Below are 16,064 nucleotides of genomic sequence, written 5' to 3'. Positions count from 1 at the left end.
TCCCTAACCTTCCAGTTTCTGATTGGGATTGGCCAACATGAAGCTTTGGTAGGAGACAGGAAGGAGAAGGAGAGAGAGATCACTCCCCTGGGCCATGATTGTCAGTACTCATGCTCTTCTAAGACCACAACTCCAATTTGGTGGACCCCTCCTAGAGTCACAGCTTCTTCCTGGGAAGCCATCTGCTCCCCTGGTCACTTCATGTCCACAGGCAGAAGCAGCTCCCTGCTTCACTGTTCCCTGTTGGTTTCCCATAGCCCTGACCCAATTTCTAGTCCCCTTCAGTCACTTGTTCTGAGTGTGTTTTGTGTCATGATGGTGACTGCAGCCATGAAAGTAAAAGATGCTTGCTCCTTGGAAGAAGAAAAGCTATAATAAAGCTAGACAGCATATTAAAAAGCAGATGTATCACTTTGTTGACAAAGGCCCATATAGTCAAAGCTTTGGTTTTTCCAGTAGTCATGTACGGATGTGAGAGTTGGACTATAAAGAAAGCTGAGCACTGAAGAATTGATGCTTTCAAACTGTGGTGTTGGAGAAGACTCTGAGAGTTCCTTGAACAGCAAAGAGATCAAACCAGTCAATTCTAAAGGAAATCTACCCTGAATATTCATTGGAAGGACTGATGCTGAAGCTCCAATACTTTGGCAATGTGATGTGAAGAGCCAACTCATTGGGAAAGACCCTGATGCTGGGAAAGATTGAAGACAAGAGGAGAAGGGGATGACAGAGGATGAGATGGACGGCATCACCAACTCAATGGACATGAGTTTGAGCAAACTCCAAGAGATGGTGAACGACAGAGAAGCCTCGCATGCTGCAGTCCATGGGGTTGCAAAGAGGTGGACACGACTTAGTGACTGAACAACAATACCTGGAATGTCCTGATTCAGTTTTACTGTACGAGATGCAGAACGTTCCTCATTAGCATCACTGTTACATAAGACAATTTAGCAGCAACAAAGCAAACAGCAGAACAGTGGTCCTTTGTCCTTCAGTAAAACTAAATACTAACTGTTGTCCAATTATAGAATTTCACATTTTTCCTCCAAATGCCAATCATCCTTTCATTTCTGGAGCCCAGGTTGAGGTGGTTCAGGGGAAGACCGGAGAAGGCAATGGCAACCCACTCCAGTACTCTTGCCTGGAAAATCCCATGGGCAGAGGAGCCTGGTGGGCTGCAGTCTGTGGGGTCGCTGAGTCACACATGACTGAGCAGTTTCACTTTCATGCACTGGAGATGGAAACGGCAACCCACTCCAGTGTTCTTGCCTGGAGAATCCCAGGGACGGGGGAACCTGGTGGGCTGCCGTCTATGGGGTCGCGCAGAGTTGGACACAACTGAAGCAACTTAGCAGCTGCAGCAGCAGCTGCAGGGGAAGACCAGATAAGCACAACATTAGCCTCACCTGCAGGGATCTCCCTGCTGCCAAGCCTTCTGTTTGCTATTGTTCACTCAGAAGCCTCTAAAAGCACTACTAGGAGTCCCAAATGAGACCTGTCATTACAGTTCAGGGATCCCAAAGCTAGGACACAGTTGTGCACACCTGACATCTCCATGAGATTGCTCAGATTTCCCCAGTGTGTCAGTGACACATTTGGGACAACTGTCAACCTTTTAGTTCCTCAGGTTTCAGGCAACAGAAAGCGCCACAGGTAACTAAAAACAGAACTGGCCGATCTCCACAAATTGGTCTGCTGGTGAAATCAGGCTGCCGGGGTCTCGTTAAGAGTGACAGGTCAGTATCACTTCTTATTTCATGACAAGAAAATACAAACCATCCTGGGCTATGAGGCAAAGGCATACATGAGAAATCATAAATTGGCAGCTCGCAGGCATGTCTCGGTTGGCCCATGTAGTGTTTGGGTTTTTTTTTTTTTTTTAAGTTGGTTGCCAACATACAATGTTTGAGAGAATTCATATAAGAATCTAGAGTTTAAGCTTTTACTGGAAAAAAAAATCTCTCAAAGCAGTATGATGCTGTACATGGAATAAAATAAACCATAAACCTTGATGGAAGTCTTAACAGCTGTAAACTAATAAGAGAATGACAATGGTTTAGTTTTGCTCATCACCTAGAGAGACACTAATAATTAGGTATCTGTTGATTGCAAGACAGCTACTGCAGACAGAAGTGCAGAGAATACATATTTACATCAGCCTGATGTTCAGCAAGCACACTGCTTGTGATTTCAAAATTGCTAAGGAATGACTGGGTCCCAGGGAGTTATCTCTTTTGTGACTGGAATGGTCGGAGACATCCATTTAATAGGTAGCAAGGGGGTAGGAAGCTGGACAGCCATGGATTACACTGATGTCAGGATGAAAACAATGCTTCCCTTCTTGTGTGGCAAAGAATATATCAGCTACCAGGGAGGTCCTTCTGTGAAAATCAGGCTTTCTGATCTCCAGGCCTGTCCCATTAACCAGAAGGCGACAGTGGCACAAGAGGCTCCAGGTGTGAAAACAGCCTAACTAAGCAGTGAGAGTTGGCTTCCCTGGAGACTCAGATGGTAAAAGAATCCACCTGTAATGCAGGAGACTCAGTCTGATCCCTAGATCAGGAAGATCTCCTGGAGAACGGAGTGACTACCCACTCCAGTATTCTTGCCTGGATAATTACATGAACAGAGAAGCCTGGCAGGCTACAGTCCATGGAGTCGCAAAGAACTGGACATGACTGAGCGACTAATATTTTCATTTTTTCACAAGCAATGAGAGTAAAACATAATCTTGAAAAAAAAGTGATGTTGGCGGCCCAAGAAGGTGAGGGAGGCCGTGTGCGCGCCGCCCCCGCCGCCGCCCCGCCCCCCCCCCCCCCCCCCCCGCCCCTCCTCACTGCCCTGCTCCATTCCTCCAAGGGCTAATTTAAGGCATGGTTTTGCTTCAGGAGCCAAACCACACTGGGACATTATTTCACTTTCTCCTTTCCTCCCCTTTGTCGTCCACTAGTCACACTTTAAAACACACATACATATACTACATCTTAGAGACAGAGAACAAGAAGAGATTTATAGCAAAAAAACACTTGAAGGAGTAGAAAATATTCTATTTCTCAACTCAAGCCTTTCAGACAGCCCACCCAGACTCTTCCCATCATCCTACAGTCTGTTTAACACGGACCACAACTATAAATTTTCAATGATAATAACAATAGCCAAAATTGATGGCACCAGGCATAGAATTATGGGCCAGCCGTGTGCACATCGCTTTATTTAGACCTCCTCATTTAATCCTCTTGATAATCCTATGAGGGCAGCACCATTATTATTTCAATTTTAAGGCTGAGGAGACTTTAGCTCAGGGATATTAAAATAGCTTGTTCAAGGTCATCAGACAGTAAGTAGTACAGCCAGGATTCAAAGGTGATTTCTCTGCTCCCAGAATCTGACACTGAAGATACTAAGGTAATTTTCTCAGAGGTTGTCATGGCAAAGACTTTGGTGCATGTACAGGTCAAAAGTGAAACACAAACGGGATGACAATTTCCTCACATCACAGCCTCGACACAAGTGAGTGTGATGAGACCCAGAACTTGAAGCAGGCTATTCCCAGAGTTCTAAGTTATCCAGTTCTACCCAGGCTTGTTTTCCTCATTGAGCACAATATCATGCACGCTTCATCTAAGTGAAGTTATTAATTAATGGCCTTCAGTCTTCCAGGACCTAAAGGCAGCCTTCAGCCTCCAGCCAGCAATAAGGTAGGACCCTCAGTCCAACAGCCACAAAGGAATTCTGCCAAGAACCTGAGTAAGCTGGGAATGAATTCTTCCCCAGTCGAGCTAAAAACACCACTCGGTTGATACCTCGATGACACAGTTTTGAGAGACTCTAAACAGAAGACCAAGTTAAGCTGTGCCCAAACTCCTGACCACACAACTGTAAAATAATAAATTTATTTTAAGTCATTAAGTTTGTGATAATTAGTTACACAGCAAAGGAAATCCCCCCCCCCACAAAGAAATCTGATACATAAACAGTAAAACAGGGATTATGGCCCAAAAAACTAGGTCTGAATTTTTTTTTTCCAACTGACTATTGTCACTCAGAGAAACAGAAGCAGGCAATAAAACTCCATGCAATTTCAGAATGTTTCATTACCAGGGACCTAGTATGTGCACCTCACTCAGCTTAGTGGAGGCTGGGCTTGCTAGCAGATACAAAGATGCCACAACACTGCCCTCAGGGAGACACAGACTCCAAGCAAAAACAGTGATATTGAAACTTCTAGGATGGTCACACGCAGGGAGGGCTCTAGGGTGAGGATGCAAGCTATGAATCTTCAGTGGGAGAAAGTGTGGGTAAGGGCATCAGATAGGGGCCACTTTTGACCTAGGTCTTCCAGGAAGAGAGAGAATACCTCTGGCAAACAAAGGGGTATAGAGCAGACTAAAGAAAACACGAAAATTGTCCGTAACATGACCACTCACAGAGGTACACTCCGTTCCCCACGTTTGTGTGAATAAGTAAACTGTAGGGGAGGGAGGGGAGGGTGAGCTATCTTCTACTAGATCATCTGTACATATGTCTGTTATATGGAGTGAGTCTTCACAGTCATAAAGAACAGACTTGTGGTTGCCAAAGAGGTGAGTGGGGAAGGGATGCATTTGGAGTTCTGGGTTAGCAGATGCAAACTAGTAAATATAGAATGGATAAACAACCAGATCCTACCGTATAGCCCAGGGAACTATATTCAATATCCAGTAATAAACCATAATGGAAAAGAATATAAAAAAGAATGCATGTGTATGCTCAACTGAATCACTTTGCCATACAGCAGAAACACAACACTGTATATCAACTATACTTCAATAAAATAAAGGTTAAAGTGAGTGAGTCTCAGAACTATGTTGGTGTGTCACTCAGTCGTGTCCGACTCTTTGCAACCCATGGACTGCAGAATGCCAGGCTTCCCTGTCCTTCACCATTTCCCAGAGCTTGCTCAAACTCATGTCCATTGAGTCGGTGATGCCACCCAACCATCTCATTTCTGTAATCCCCTTCTCCTCCTGCCTTCAATCTTTCCCAGAATCAGGGTCTTTTCTAATGAGTCAGTTCTTCACCTCAGGTGGCCAAAGGATTGGAGTTTCAGTTTCAGCATCAGCGCTTCCAATGAATATTCAGGACTGATTTACTTTAAGATTGACTGGTTTGATCTTCTTGCAGTACAAGGGACTCTCAAGAGTCTTCTCCAACACCAGAGTTCAAAAGCATCAATTCTTTGGTGCTCAGCTTTCTTTATGGTCCAACTTTCACATCTGTACATGACTACTGAAAAAACCATCAGTCAGTTCAGTTCAGTCGCTCAGCCGTGTCCGACTCTTTGCAACCCCATGAATCACAGCACGCCAGGCCTCCCTTTCCATCACAAACTCCCAGAGTTCACTCAGACTCATGTCCATCGAGTCAGTGATGCCATCCAGCCATCTCATCCTCTGTCGTCCCCTTCTCCTCCTGCCCCCAATCCCTCTCAGCATCAGAGTCTTTTCCAATGAGTCAACTCTTTGCATCAGGTGGCCAAAGTACTGGAGTTTCAGCTTCAGCATCATTCCCTCCAAAGAAATCCCAGAGCTGATCTCCTTCAGAATGGACTGGTTGGATCTCCTTGCAGTCCAAGGGACTCTCAAGAGTCTTCTCCAATACCACGGTTCAAAAGCATCACTTCTTCTCCACTCAGCTTTCTTTATAGTCCAACTCTCACATCCATACATGACCACTGGAAAAACCATAGCCTTGACTAGACAGACCTTTGTTGGCAAAGTAATGGCTCTGCTTTTGAATATGCTATCTAGGTTGGTCATAACTTTCCTTCCAAGGAGTGTCTTTTAATTTCATGGCTGCAGTCACCATCTGCAGTGATTTTGGAGCCCCCAAAAATAAAGTCTGACACTGTTTCCACTCTTTCCCCATCTATTTCCCATGAAGTGATGGGACCAGATGCCATGATCTTTGTTTTCTGAATGTTGAGCTTTAAGCCAACTTTTTCACTCTCCTCTTTCACTTTCATCAGGAGGCTTTTTAGTTCCTCTTCACTTTCTGCCATAAGGGTGGTGTCATCTGCATATCTGAGGTTACTGATATTTCTCCTGGCAATCTTGATTCCAGCTTGTGTTTCTTCCAGTCCAGTGTTTCTCATGATGTACTCTGCATATAAGTTAAATAAGCAGGGTGATAATATACAGCCTTGACATACTCCCTTTCCTATTTGGAACCAGTCTGTTGTTCCATGTCCAGTTCTAACTGTTGCTTCCTGACCTGCATACAGATTTCTCAAGAGGCAGGTCAGGTGGTCTGATATTCCCATCTCTTTCAGAAAAAACCATAGCTTTGACTATATGGACCTTTGTTGGCAAAGTAATGGCTCTGCTTTTTAATATGTTGTCTAGGTTGGTCCTATCTTTTCTTCCAAGGAGCAAGTGTCTTTTAATTTCATGGCCGAAATCATCATCCACAGTGATTTTGGAGCCCAAGAAAATAAAGTCTGTCACTGTCTCCACTGTTTCCCCATCTACTTGCCATGAAGTGATATGACCAGATGCCATGATCTTAGTTTTTTGAATGTTAGAGTTTTAAGCCAACTTTTTCTCTCTCCTTTTTCATTTTTATCAAGAGGCTCTTAAGTTCCTTTTCACTTTCTGCCATAAGGATTGTGTCATCTGCATATCTGAGGTTACTGATACTTATCCTGGCGATCTTGATTCCAGCTTGTGCTTTATCCAAACTGCTATTTCACATAATGCACTCTGCATATAAATTAAATAAGCAGGGTGATAATATACAGCCTTGACATATTTCTTTCCCAATCTGGAACCAGTCCATTGTTCCATTTCTGGTTCTAACTATTGCTTCTTGACCTGTACATAGATTTCTCAGGAGGCAGGTCAGGTGGTCTGGTATTCCCATCTCTTGAAGAATTTTCCACAGTTGTGACCCACACAGTCAAAGGCTTTGGTGTAGTCAGTGAAGCAGAACTAGATGTTTTTCTGGAACTCTCATGCTTTTTCTATGATCCAAAAGATGTTGGCAACTTGATTTCTGGTTCCTCTACTTTTCTAAATCCAGCTTGAACATCTGGAAGTTCTCAGTCATGCACTGTTGAAGCCTGCGAGAATTTTGAGCATTATTTTGCTAGCGTGTGGGATGAGTGCAATTGGGCAGTAGTTTGAACATTTTTTGGCATTGCCTTTCTTTGGGATTAGAATGAAAACTGATCTTTTCCGGTCTTGTGACCACTGCTGTTTTCCAAATTTTCTGGCATGTTGAGTGAAGCATTTTAACAGCATCATCTTTTAGGATTTGAAATAGCTCAACTGGAATTCCATCACCTCCACTAGCTTTGTTCATGGTGATGCTTCCTAAGGCCTCTTGATATTGCATTTTTCTAATCTGAGAAAGACCGAAGCTATAGGAGTTGTAGTGAACACTGGCTACTGCAGGTAATCAACATGCCTTTTATTGGCTCTGTGCACCCATCCACCTGTGACCTTCAGCACTAGAATTTCACCCCTGCAGAGAATGAATGCCTGGAGGTTACTCACCATCCTCACCCCAGCACCCCCAACTGGTAGTCAATGATAATGATGGGCTGGTTCCAAAGTACAAAAGCCTCAAACTGTATCCAAGCTTTTGGAATAGGAAATTGCAACCCACTAGTGGCTGACTATTTTTCTGGGCTCCAAAATCACTGCAGATGGTGACTGCAGCCATGAAGTTAAAAGACGCTTACTTCTTGGAAGGAAAGATATGACCAACCTAGACAGCATATTAAAAAGCAGAGACATGACTTTGTCAACAAAGGTCTATCTAGTCAAGGCTATGGTTTTTCCAGTGGATGTGAGAGTTGGACTACAAAGAAAGTTGAGCGCCAAAGAATTGATGCTTTTGAATTGTGGTGTTGGAGAAGACTCTTGAGAGTCCCTTGGACTGCAAGGAGATCCAACCAGTCCATCCTAAAGGAGACCAGTCCTGAGTGTTCATTGGAAGGACTGATGTTGAAGCTAAAACTCCAATACTTTGGCCACCTTATGCAAAGAACTGACTCATTTGAAAAGACCCTGATGCTGGGAAAGATTGAGGGCAGGAGGAGAAGGGAACGACAGAGAATGAGATGGTTGGACGGCATCACCAATTCAATGGACATGGGTTTGGGTGGACTCTGAGAGTTGGTGATGGACAGGGAGCCCTGGCATGCTACAGTCACGGGGTTGCAAAGAGTCGGACACGACTGAGCGATTGAACTGAACTGAACAGTATTCTTGCCTGGAGAGTCCCGTGGACAGAGGAGCCTGGCAGGCTGCCGTCCATGGGACCACAAAGTGTTGGACATGACTGAGTTACTGAGCACACATGAATCCAAGCTCTTGTGTCCCTGTTCCTTACAATAAAAGGCTTTTGTTTTAGTCTCCCAAACCACCCCTGAGTCTTAAAATGCTGGCTCAAGAATCAATGATTAAGAAATGTGAAGATACAGAAATAAAGAATAGCTGTTAGGTCCAGAAACTGGTAACAATTTAGACCATAAACCAGTCCATGCTAGATAATAAGCCCAGCTTCTTTCTCATGAAGCAGTACAAACCCTAGAGCTTCCAATGGACAGGCTAATTATGAGACATCACTTGAAACTATATCCTGTCTTGGTCTCGTTTCCACCCCTATCCTGATTCCTTAGCTCCTGGAAGCATTTCCTTAATAAATTCCTTACACTTGTGTCCTTAGCTCAGGATCTGCTTCTAGGGGAACGCAATTCAAGAGAAAAAAAAAAAAATCCCGTGACTTCAGACATGTGGTGTTTGGCTGTTTTTTGGAGCTTGGTAATCTACATTGCTCAGAAAAACATGTCTAGAACATTCTCTGAGTTGGGCTGAGTCAGAGCATCATGCCTACCTGTAGGGGTCACACAGTACGTCCTCCATTACCTGTTGCTCACTCCTAAGATTCATCACTTCTGCTGTCACCTTATAGCTGCTGCTAAGTTCAGCCAGGCCATTGTTGACAAAGGTCCTGAAAACATTCTACTTGCCCTGGGCAGGGGCCTATGCAGCCCAGCTCTGACACTCAAATTTAAAAGTGAAAAATCAACATTTATTACAATAACAGTGATTTCAACACTCTAACCTAAAACTTGGGTTGTGATGACCCATGAGCTCTCTTATGGTCTATTGTGGAGGAAAAATTCAGGTCGCTAAGCTTACAGAGATATGCTATTGGCCCCTATGAAACACGTCAAATCAGGACTATTAACACTGCTATATAATTGTAAAATAACTCTCCTGAAAAGTGAAGCTCTTCCCTGTATCATATACTGCTTTTATTTATGCTAAGAAATTGCCAGATGCTTTTTAAGAGTTGGAAACCTATGAGAAAAAAAAAATGAAAAACAGATGTCTTTATTTGGATTATTATCCAGTATGGTAAGAAAGATCTAGAAGCTAGAAGGTAAGGGTTTTTTTTTTTTTTTTTTCCATTTAAGTTAGAATAACATAGTTAAGAAAGAAAAGTGGGCCATTGGCAAAAGCTGAACCCTTTCATGTAAAACAGATACTTTAAGCATATCACCTTCTTACCAAGTAGTTTTCACGATGACATGGTGCTAGTTTAAAATTTTCTTTAAGGAAAACAGAAATTAAAATTTGCCTAAAATAATCCTTTGAGAGAAGCAACAAAATACTTCAAATGTGAGTCAGCAACTTACTGCCTGAATCCTCTTAATAGGTTCATATACTACTTTCAATCTATCTCTTTGTTTTATAAGAGAAACCAATTAAGAAACAATATAGATGGGAAAGTTCAGAGGGTTGGAATGACAGCTAAATACAATGGGAGTGAAGCACCATGACAGCCAGCACGAATAGTGAATAGCATAGTCTCAGGGTAAAGGGAGTAGCGATGAACACAATTTGGGAATCAAAGATTTGTAGGTTTGCTTTCCCGCTGTAAAGCTGGATGATTTTGAGCAAATTACTTCATCTCTGTGAACCTCATTTTTCTGGATCTGTAAAACGGGGCTAATGATACCTTTCATGGAATCAGGATGTGGGATAAAGATATGTATATGTAGTAGGATGGAGAAATATTTATTCATCAGGATTCCAAGAGATTTGAGAAAGATATACTATACATGACTACTGGAAAAACCATAGCTTTGACTAGATGGACCTTTGTTGGCAAAGTAATGGCTCTGCTTTTGAATATGCTATCTAGGTTGGTCATAGCTTTTCTTCCAAGGAGCAAGCATCTTTTAATTTCATGGCTGCAGTCACCATCTGCAGTGATTTTGGAGCCCCCGCAAAATAAAGTCTCTCACTGTTTCCATTGTTTCACCATCTATTTGCCATGAAGTGATAGGACCAGATGCCATGATCTTAGTTTTTTGAATGTTGAGTTTTAAGCCAACTTTCTCACTCTCCTCTTTCACTTTCATCAAAAGGCTCTTTAGTTCTTTTTTGCTTTCTGCCATAAGGGTGGTGTTATATGCATATCTGAGGTTATTGATATTTCTCCCTGCAACCTTGATTCCAGCTTGTGTTTCATCTAGCCTGGCATTTTGCATGATGTACTCTGCATGTAAGTCAAATAAGCAGGGTGACAATATACAGCTTTGATGTACTCCTTTTCTGATTTGGAACCAGTCTGTTGTTCCATGTCTGGTTCTAACTGTTGCTTCTTGACCTGTATACAGATTTCTCAGGCAGGTCAGGTGGTTTGGTATTCCCATCTCTTGAAGAATTTTCCAGTTTGTTGTGATCCACATAGTCAGAGGCTTTGGTGTAGTCAATAAAGCAGAAATAGATGTTTTTCTGGAACTCTTGTTTTTTTGATTATCCAAAGGATATTGGCAATTTGATCTCTGATTCCTCTGCTGTTTCTAAATCCAGCTTGAACATATGGAAGTTCATAGTTCACGTACTGTTGAAGCCTGGCTTGGAGAATTTTGAGCATTACTTTACTAGCGTGTGAAATGAGTGCAATTCTGTGGTAGTTTGAACATTCTTTGGCATTCCCCTTCCTTGGGACTGGAATGAAAACTGACCTTTTCCAGTCCTGTGGCCACTGCTGAGTTTTCCAAATTTGCTGGCATATTGACTGCAGCACTTGCACAACATCATCTTTCAGGATTTGAAATAGCTCAACTGGAATTCCATCACCTCCACTAGCTTTGTCTGTAGTGATGCTTCCTAAGGCCCGCTTGACTTCACATTCCAGGATGTCTGGCTCTAGGTCAGTGATCACACCATCGTGATTATCTGGGTCATGAAGATCTTTTTTGTACAGTTCTTCTGTGTATTCTTGCCACCTCTTCTTAATATCTTCTGCTTCTGTTAGGTCCATACCATTTCTGTCCTTTATCGAGCCCATCTTTGCATGAAATGTTCCCTTGGTATCTCTAATTTTCTTGAAGAGATCTCTAGTGTTTCCCATTCTGTTGTTTTCCTCTATTTCTTTGCATTGATCACTGAGGCAGGCTTTCTTATCTGTCCTTGCTATTCTTTGGAACTCTGCATTCAAATGGGTATATCTTTCCTTTTTCTCCTTTGCCTTTTGCTTTTCTTCTTTTCTCAGCTCTTTGTAAGGCCTCCTCTGACAACCATTTTGCCTTTTTGCATTTCTTTTTCTTGGGGATGGTCTTGATTACAGCCTCCTGTACAACGTCACAAACCTCTGTCCATAGTTTTTCAGGCACTCTATCAGATCTAAATTGGGCCTTCCCTAGTGGCTTATATGGTAAAGAGTCTGCCTGCAGTGCAGCAGACCTGGGTTCAATCCCTGGGTTGGGAAGATCCCCTGGAGAAGGAAATAGCAACCCACTTCAGTATCCTTCCTTGGAAAATCCCATGGACAGAGGAGCCTGGTAGGCTACCATCTATGGGGTCGCTAAGAGTCAGACACAACTGAGTGACTTTACTTACTTACTTACTTATCAGATCTAATCCCTTAAATCTGTTTGTCACTTCCACTGTATAATCATAAGGGATTTGATTTAGGTCATACCTGAATGGTCTAGTGGTTTTCCCTACTTTCTTCAATTTAAGTCTGGTTTTAGCAATAAGGAGTTCATGATCTGAGCCACAGTCAGTTCCCAGTCTTGTTTTTGCTGACTGTATAGAGCTTCCTCATCTTTGGCTTCAAAGAATATAATCAATCTGATTTCAGTATTGACCATCTGGTGATGTCCATGTGTAGAGTCTTCTCTTGTGTTGTTGGAAGAGGATGTTTGCTATGACCAGTGCCTCAGTAACAAGCCATGCCCTGTAGGGCCACCCAAGATGACAGGTCATGTTGGAGACTTCTGACAAAATGTGGTCCAATGGAGAAGGGAATGGCAAACCACTTCAGTATTCTTGCCTTGAGAACCCCATAAATAGTATGAAAAGCAGCAACTGTACTCCAGGGCATTTACTACACCTATCCACAAATGAAAATATATATATTCATAAAACCTTGTACAAGAGTTTTCATAACAGTTTTATTCATAATAGTCGGAAAACTGGGCACCTCCTAACTTCACACATCCCCACTGGTGCAGGCTATTTGGCGGGCCTCTCAAGACCAGATGTGAATACCAGCCTCCATGCTTATGTTTCCCCTCAACCTGTCCCCGTCCAGCGCCTGAGCACTCTTTCCAGCCTCTCTCTTGGCAGACACTAAGACAGGTCTGTAGGATGATTAAAAGCCCTATGCCATATATTGTGTGATTCCATTATATGAAATGTCAAGAAATACAGAGATGCAGGAAGTAAATAAGTAGTTGTCAGAGTTTAAAGGGTGGGTGGAATGGGGACTATGAAGGGGTACAGGGTTTCTTTTGAGGGTGATGACATAGTTTAAAATAGTACTGATGGTTGTGCAATGCTGAATATATTAAAAGAACACTAAACAGTACATATTAAAAGAATGAAGAGTGAATTTTATGATATGTAGATTACATGTCAATAAAGCTAAACAAATTACTTAAAAAAAAATAAAAAGCAAAAATAAACTTTAATCTAGTCACCCCTTCTGAAAGTCACCCTCAGTCAATAAGAGTGATTCTCCAGGGTTCCCCACCCCTCACTTGACTTTGAGGAAGATAATGTCCCCTCTGTCCTCTCCCTCAAGGTCTCCTCAGGGTTGGACAAATTCTACAGCTCCTTAGTTAGCTGCCTACAGAGGTGCAGGTAAGGACATGGTGGGAGATGTCCAGCCTCACTTGTGAGTGGCTCATGGGATACTTAGCACCTTTTATTTGGAGCTTTAGGCCTTAACTATAAATCCGAATACTGCAAAAATTTCCCACTCAATATTATTAATACAAGTGACATGAATATTTCTTCCAGAAATTTGAAAGAATATAAATTATATATACAAGAAGAACCAGATCTTCAAAATGCTACAAAAGAGGTACATTAGTATATCTTTACTGCAAGTAAGAATAAGCAGTATTATTATTAATGCTGAGCAAAAATAAAGATGTTGCACAGATCCCTCAGCCTTCCACCAGTGGGTCTTTGGCGGCATCTGTTGCTAGATTTGCCTTGCTTGGCTAATAAGAAAGTCAGAGTTACAGAGGAAGTCAAGTACACGCAGGCACGGCCTTGGAGAAAGGTTAAGGCCTTCACCTGACAACTGGAGATTAGACCCAAATTGATTTTGTTAACTTTGAGGAGATTTAAAGGAAAGAGCAGAAAATGCCCTTTGGTTAGAAATGAACAATCTTTAGCTTCAGGCATCATTGGTAAATGGGTGATTTTTATCAAGTAGCAGAAGTATTACCTTTTTAGTACTAAAGTTACTTTTTTACTTGGACTGAATCCTCCAAACAATCATATACTTCTTTGCAGTCCTATCCACAGTAAACGGATCACATCACCCTCTTAGTTATTCGAGGTCATTACTACAAATCCTAACTGGTGCTCTAAGGATATAAAACAGTGACACACTCAAAAGCCATTTGACATGAGCAGGTTCTTTGCCCCAGACACTATGGCGGGAAAAAAACAACCCTTATTCACTGTTTTTTCAATTGTTTATTCCTTAGAGACTTTTCTGAATTATTCCTTACGCTCAATCAGATGACCCTTCTCACTGCTGCATACTGTGTACTGTGTATGTGTTAGTTGCTCAGTTGTGTCTGACTCTTTGCAACCCCTTGGACTGTAGCCCACCAGGCTTCTCTATCCATGGGATTCTCCAGGCAAGAATACTGGAGTGGACTGCCATTTCCTTCTCCAGAGGATGCTCCCGACCCATGGGTTGAACTCTGGTCTCCTACACTGCAGGCAGATTCTTTACAATTTGAGCTACAGTATAAGAGACATTAGGGCTTCCTTGTGGCTCAGACGGTAAAGCGTCTGCCTGCAATGTGGGAGACCAGGGTTTGACTCCTGGGTCAGGAAGATCCCCTGGAGAAGGAAATGGCAATCCACTCCAGCACTCTTGCCTGGAAAATCCCATGTACAGAGGAGCCTGATAGGCTACAGTCCACGGGGTCGCAAAGAGTCAGACATGACTGAGCGACTTCACTTTCACTTTCATAAGAGACATTACTTTGCCAACAAAGGTCCGTCTAGTCAAGGCTACGTTTTTTTCCAATGGTCATGTATGGATGTGAGAGTTGGAATGTGAAGAAAGCTGAGTGCCGAAGAATTGATGCTTTTGAACTGTGGTGTTGGAGAAGACTCTTGAGAGTCCCTTGGACTGCAAGGAGATCCAACCAGTCCATCCTAAAGAAAATGAGTCCTGGGTGTTCATTGGAAGGACTGATGCTAAAGCTGAAACTCCAATACTTTGGCCACCTCAAACGAAGAGTTGACTCACTGGAAAAGACTCTGACGCTGGGAGGGATTGGGGGCAGGAGGAGAAGGGGACGACAGAGGATGAGATGGCTGGATGGCATGAGCGACTCGATGGACATGAGTTTGAGTGAACTCTGGGAGCTGGTGATGGTCAGGGAGCCCTGGCGTGCTGCGATTCATGGGGTCGCAAAGAGTCGGACACAACTGAGTGACTGAACTGATAGGAGGATTAAATTAGAAGCCCTTATAACCTGATGTTCCTGGTCTTTGGGCTTGGAAACCACATAACCATGTGCATTTGAACTTCATGAAAATAAAGAGTAGGTTATGACAATGCGTCTGAGCAGACCTCTAGGAAACAAAGTGTGTTATCTCCCCTGTATGTGAATCAAGGCTTGCTATTCAGGGACCATTTGTGGTTATTTCTTGGTTCTGGCTCTGTTTAGCATAGGTGAGGTTACCACATACTTTTTCTGAATTTCTAATAAGTAATGCTGAACCACAGTTTCCAGACAGAAATTAGACATCACAAGGAGGCATTAATTCTCATATCACTGGGTTATTATTTTAATTAAAAATCTATCAACAGATGAAAATAGTGCATCTTTGAAAGTGCCTTAATATTACTAAGGAGTTAGTTACTCACTTACCTGGCCCATATCTTGAAATTAATTCCTAAAGCTATTTATACTGTGTGGGCTGTCCCTGGAGCCACACTTTAAAGGATGCTATTTCCAGCACGAGCTCAGTCATTCAGGGAAGTATCCTGGGGTTTTCAGTTCAAAAAAATCAAATTAGTATAGCTGGGCCGATTACCAAAAGCCATTAGGAGACTTGGACTGCCTTTTTAACAGCTCCCTCTTCTCCTGCACTCTTCCTGCCTTGGCACCATGGATGTTCAGTGTGAGAGCCTTTCTTCTGAATTGCTTTTGGCACAGGCGGCAGGCAGGCAACCATGGAGTCAGAAGCTCATCCAGAATCAAAGTTAGACGACAATGTTGATCTTGGCTCCAAGAGTGAAAAGGAGAGTTCCATTTTGTCCTGCTCTGCCCCATGTCAAGGATAGTTGGTTATTTTTCAGGGCTTTTGATAACCTAATTTCAATGTGGGTCTCAATAATAAAAAATGGTCACCATATTTTTATCAATTATATTTTCAGAATTACAAAAAATAATTCTCTATCTGGGTTTATTATGGACTGAATTGTATTCCAACACCCCCACCCCCTGCAAATTCCTGTGTTTAAGTCTTAATCTCCCCACCCTCCAGTATTTCAGAATCTGACTGGATTTG

The 16,064-nt window shown here is 42.6% G+C and overlaps 1 protein-coding gene across 9 annotated transcripts in view; it reads right to left on the bottom strand.

Moving 5' to 3' along the window:
- Nucleotides 1–16,064, bottom strand: part of SLC35F4 (solute carrier family 35 member F4) — a 211,948-nt gene that overhangs the window by 109,732 nt on the left and 86,152 nt on the right. The window lies entirely within an intron of this gene.

Source organism: Bos grunniens, chromosome 10 (assembly GCF_055505025.1).
Source record: "Bos grunniens cultivar Pamir isolate PY7600 chromosome 10, Bosgru_T2T1.0, whole genome shotgun sequence".
Lineage (NCBI taxonomy): Eukaryota > Metazoa > Chordata > Mammalia > Artiodactyla > Bovidae > Bos > Bos grunniens.
The sequence above is the reverse complement of the archived record's forward strand: the minus strand, read 5'-3'. Positions and strand labels throughout refer to the sequence as shown.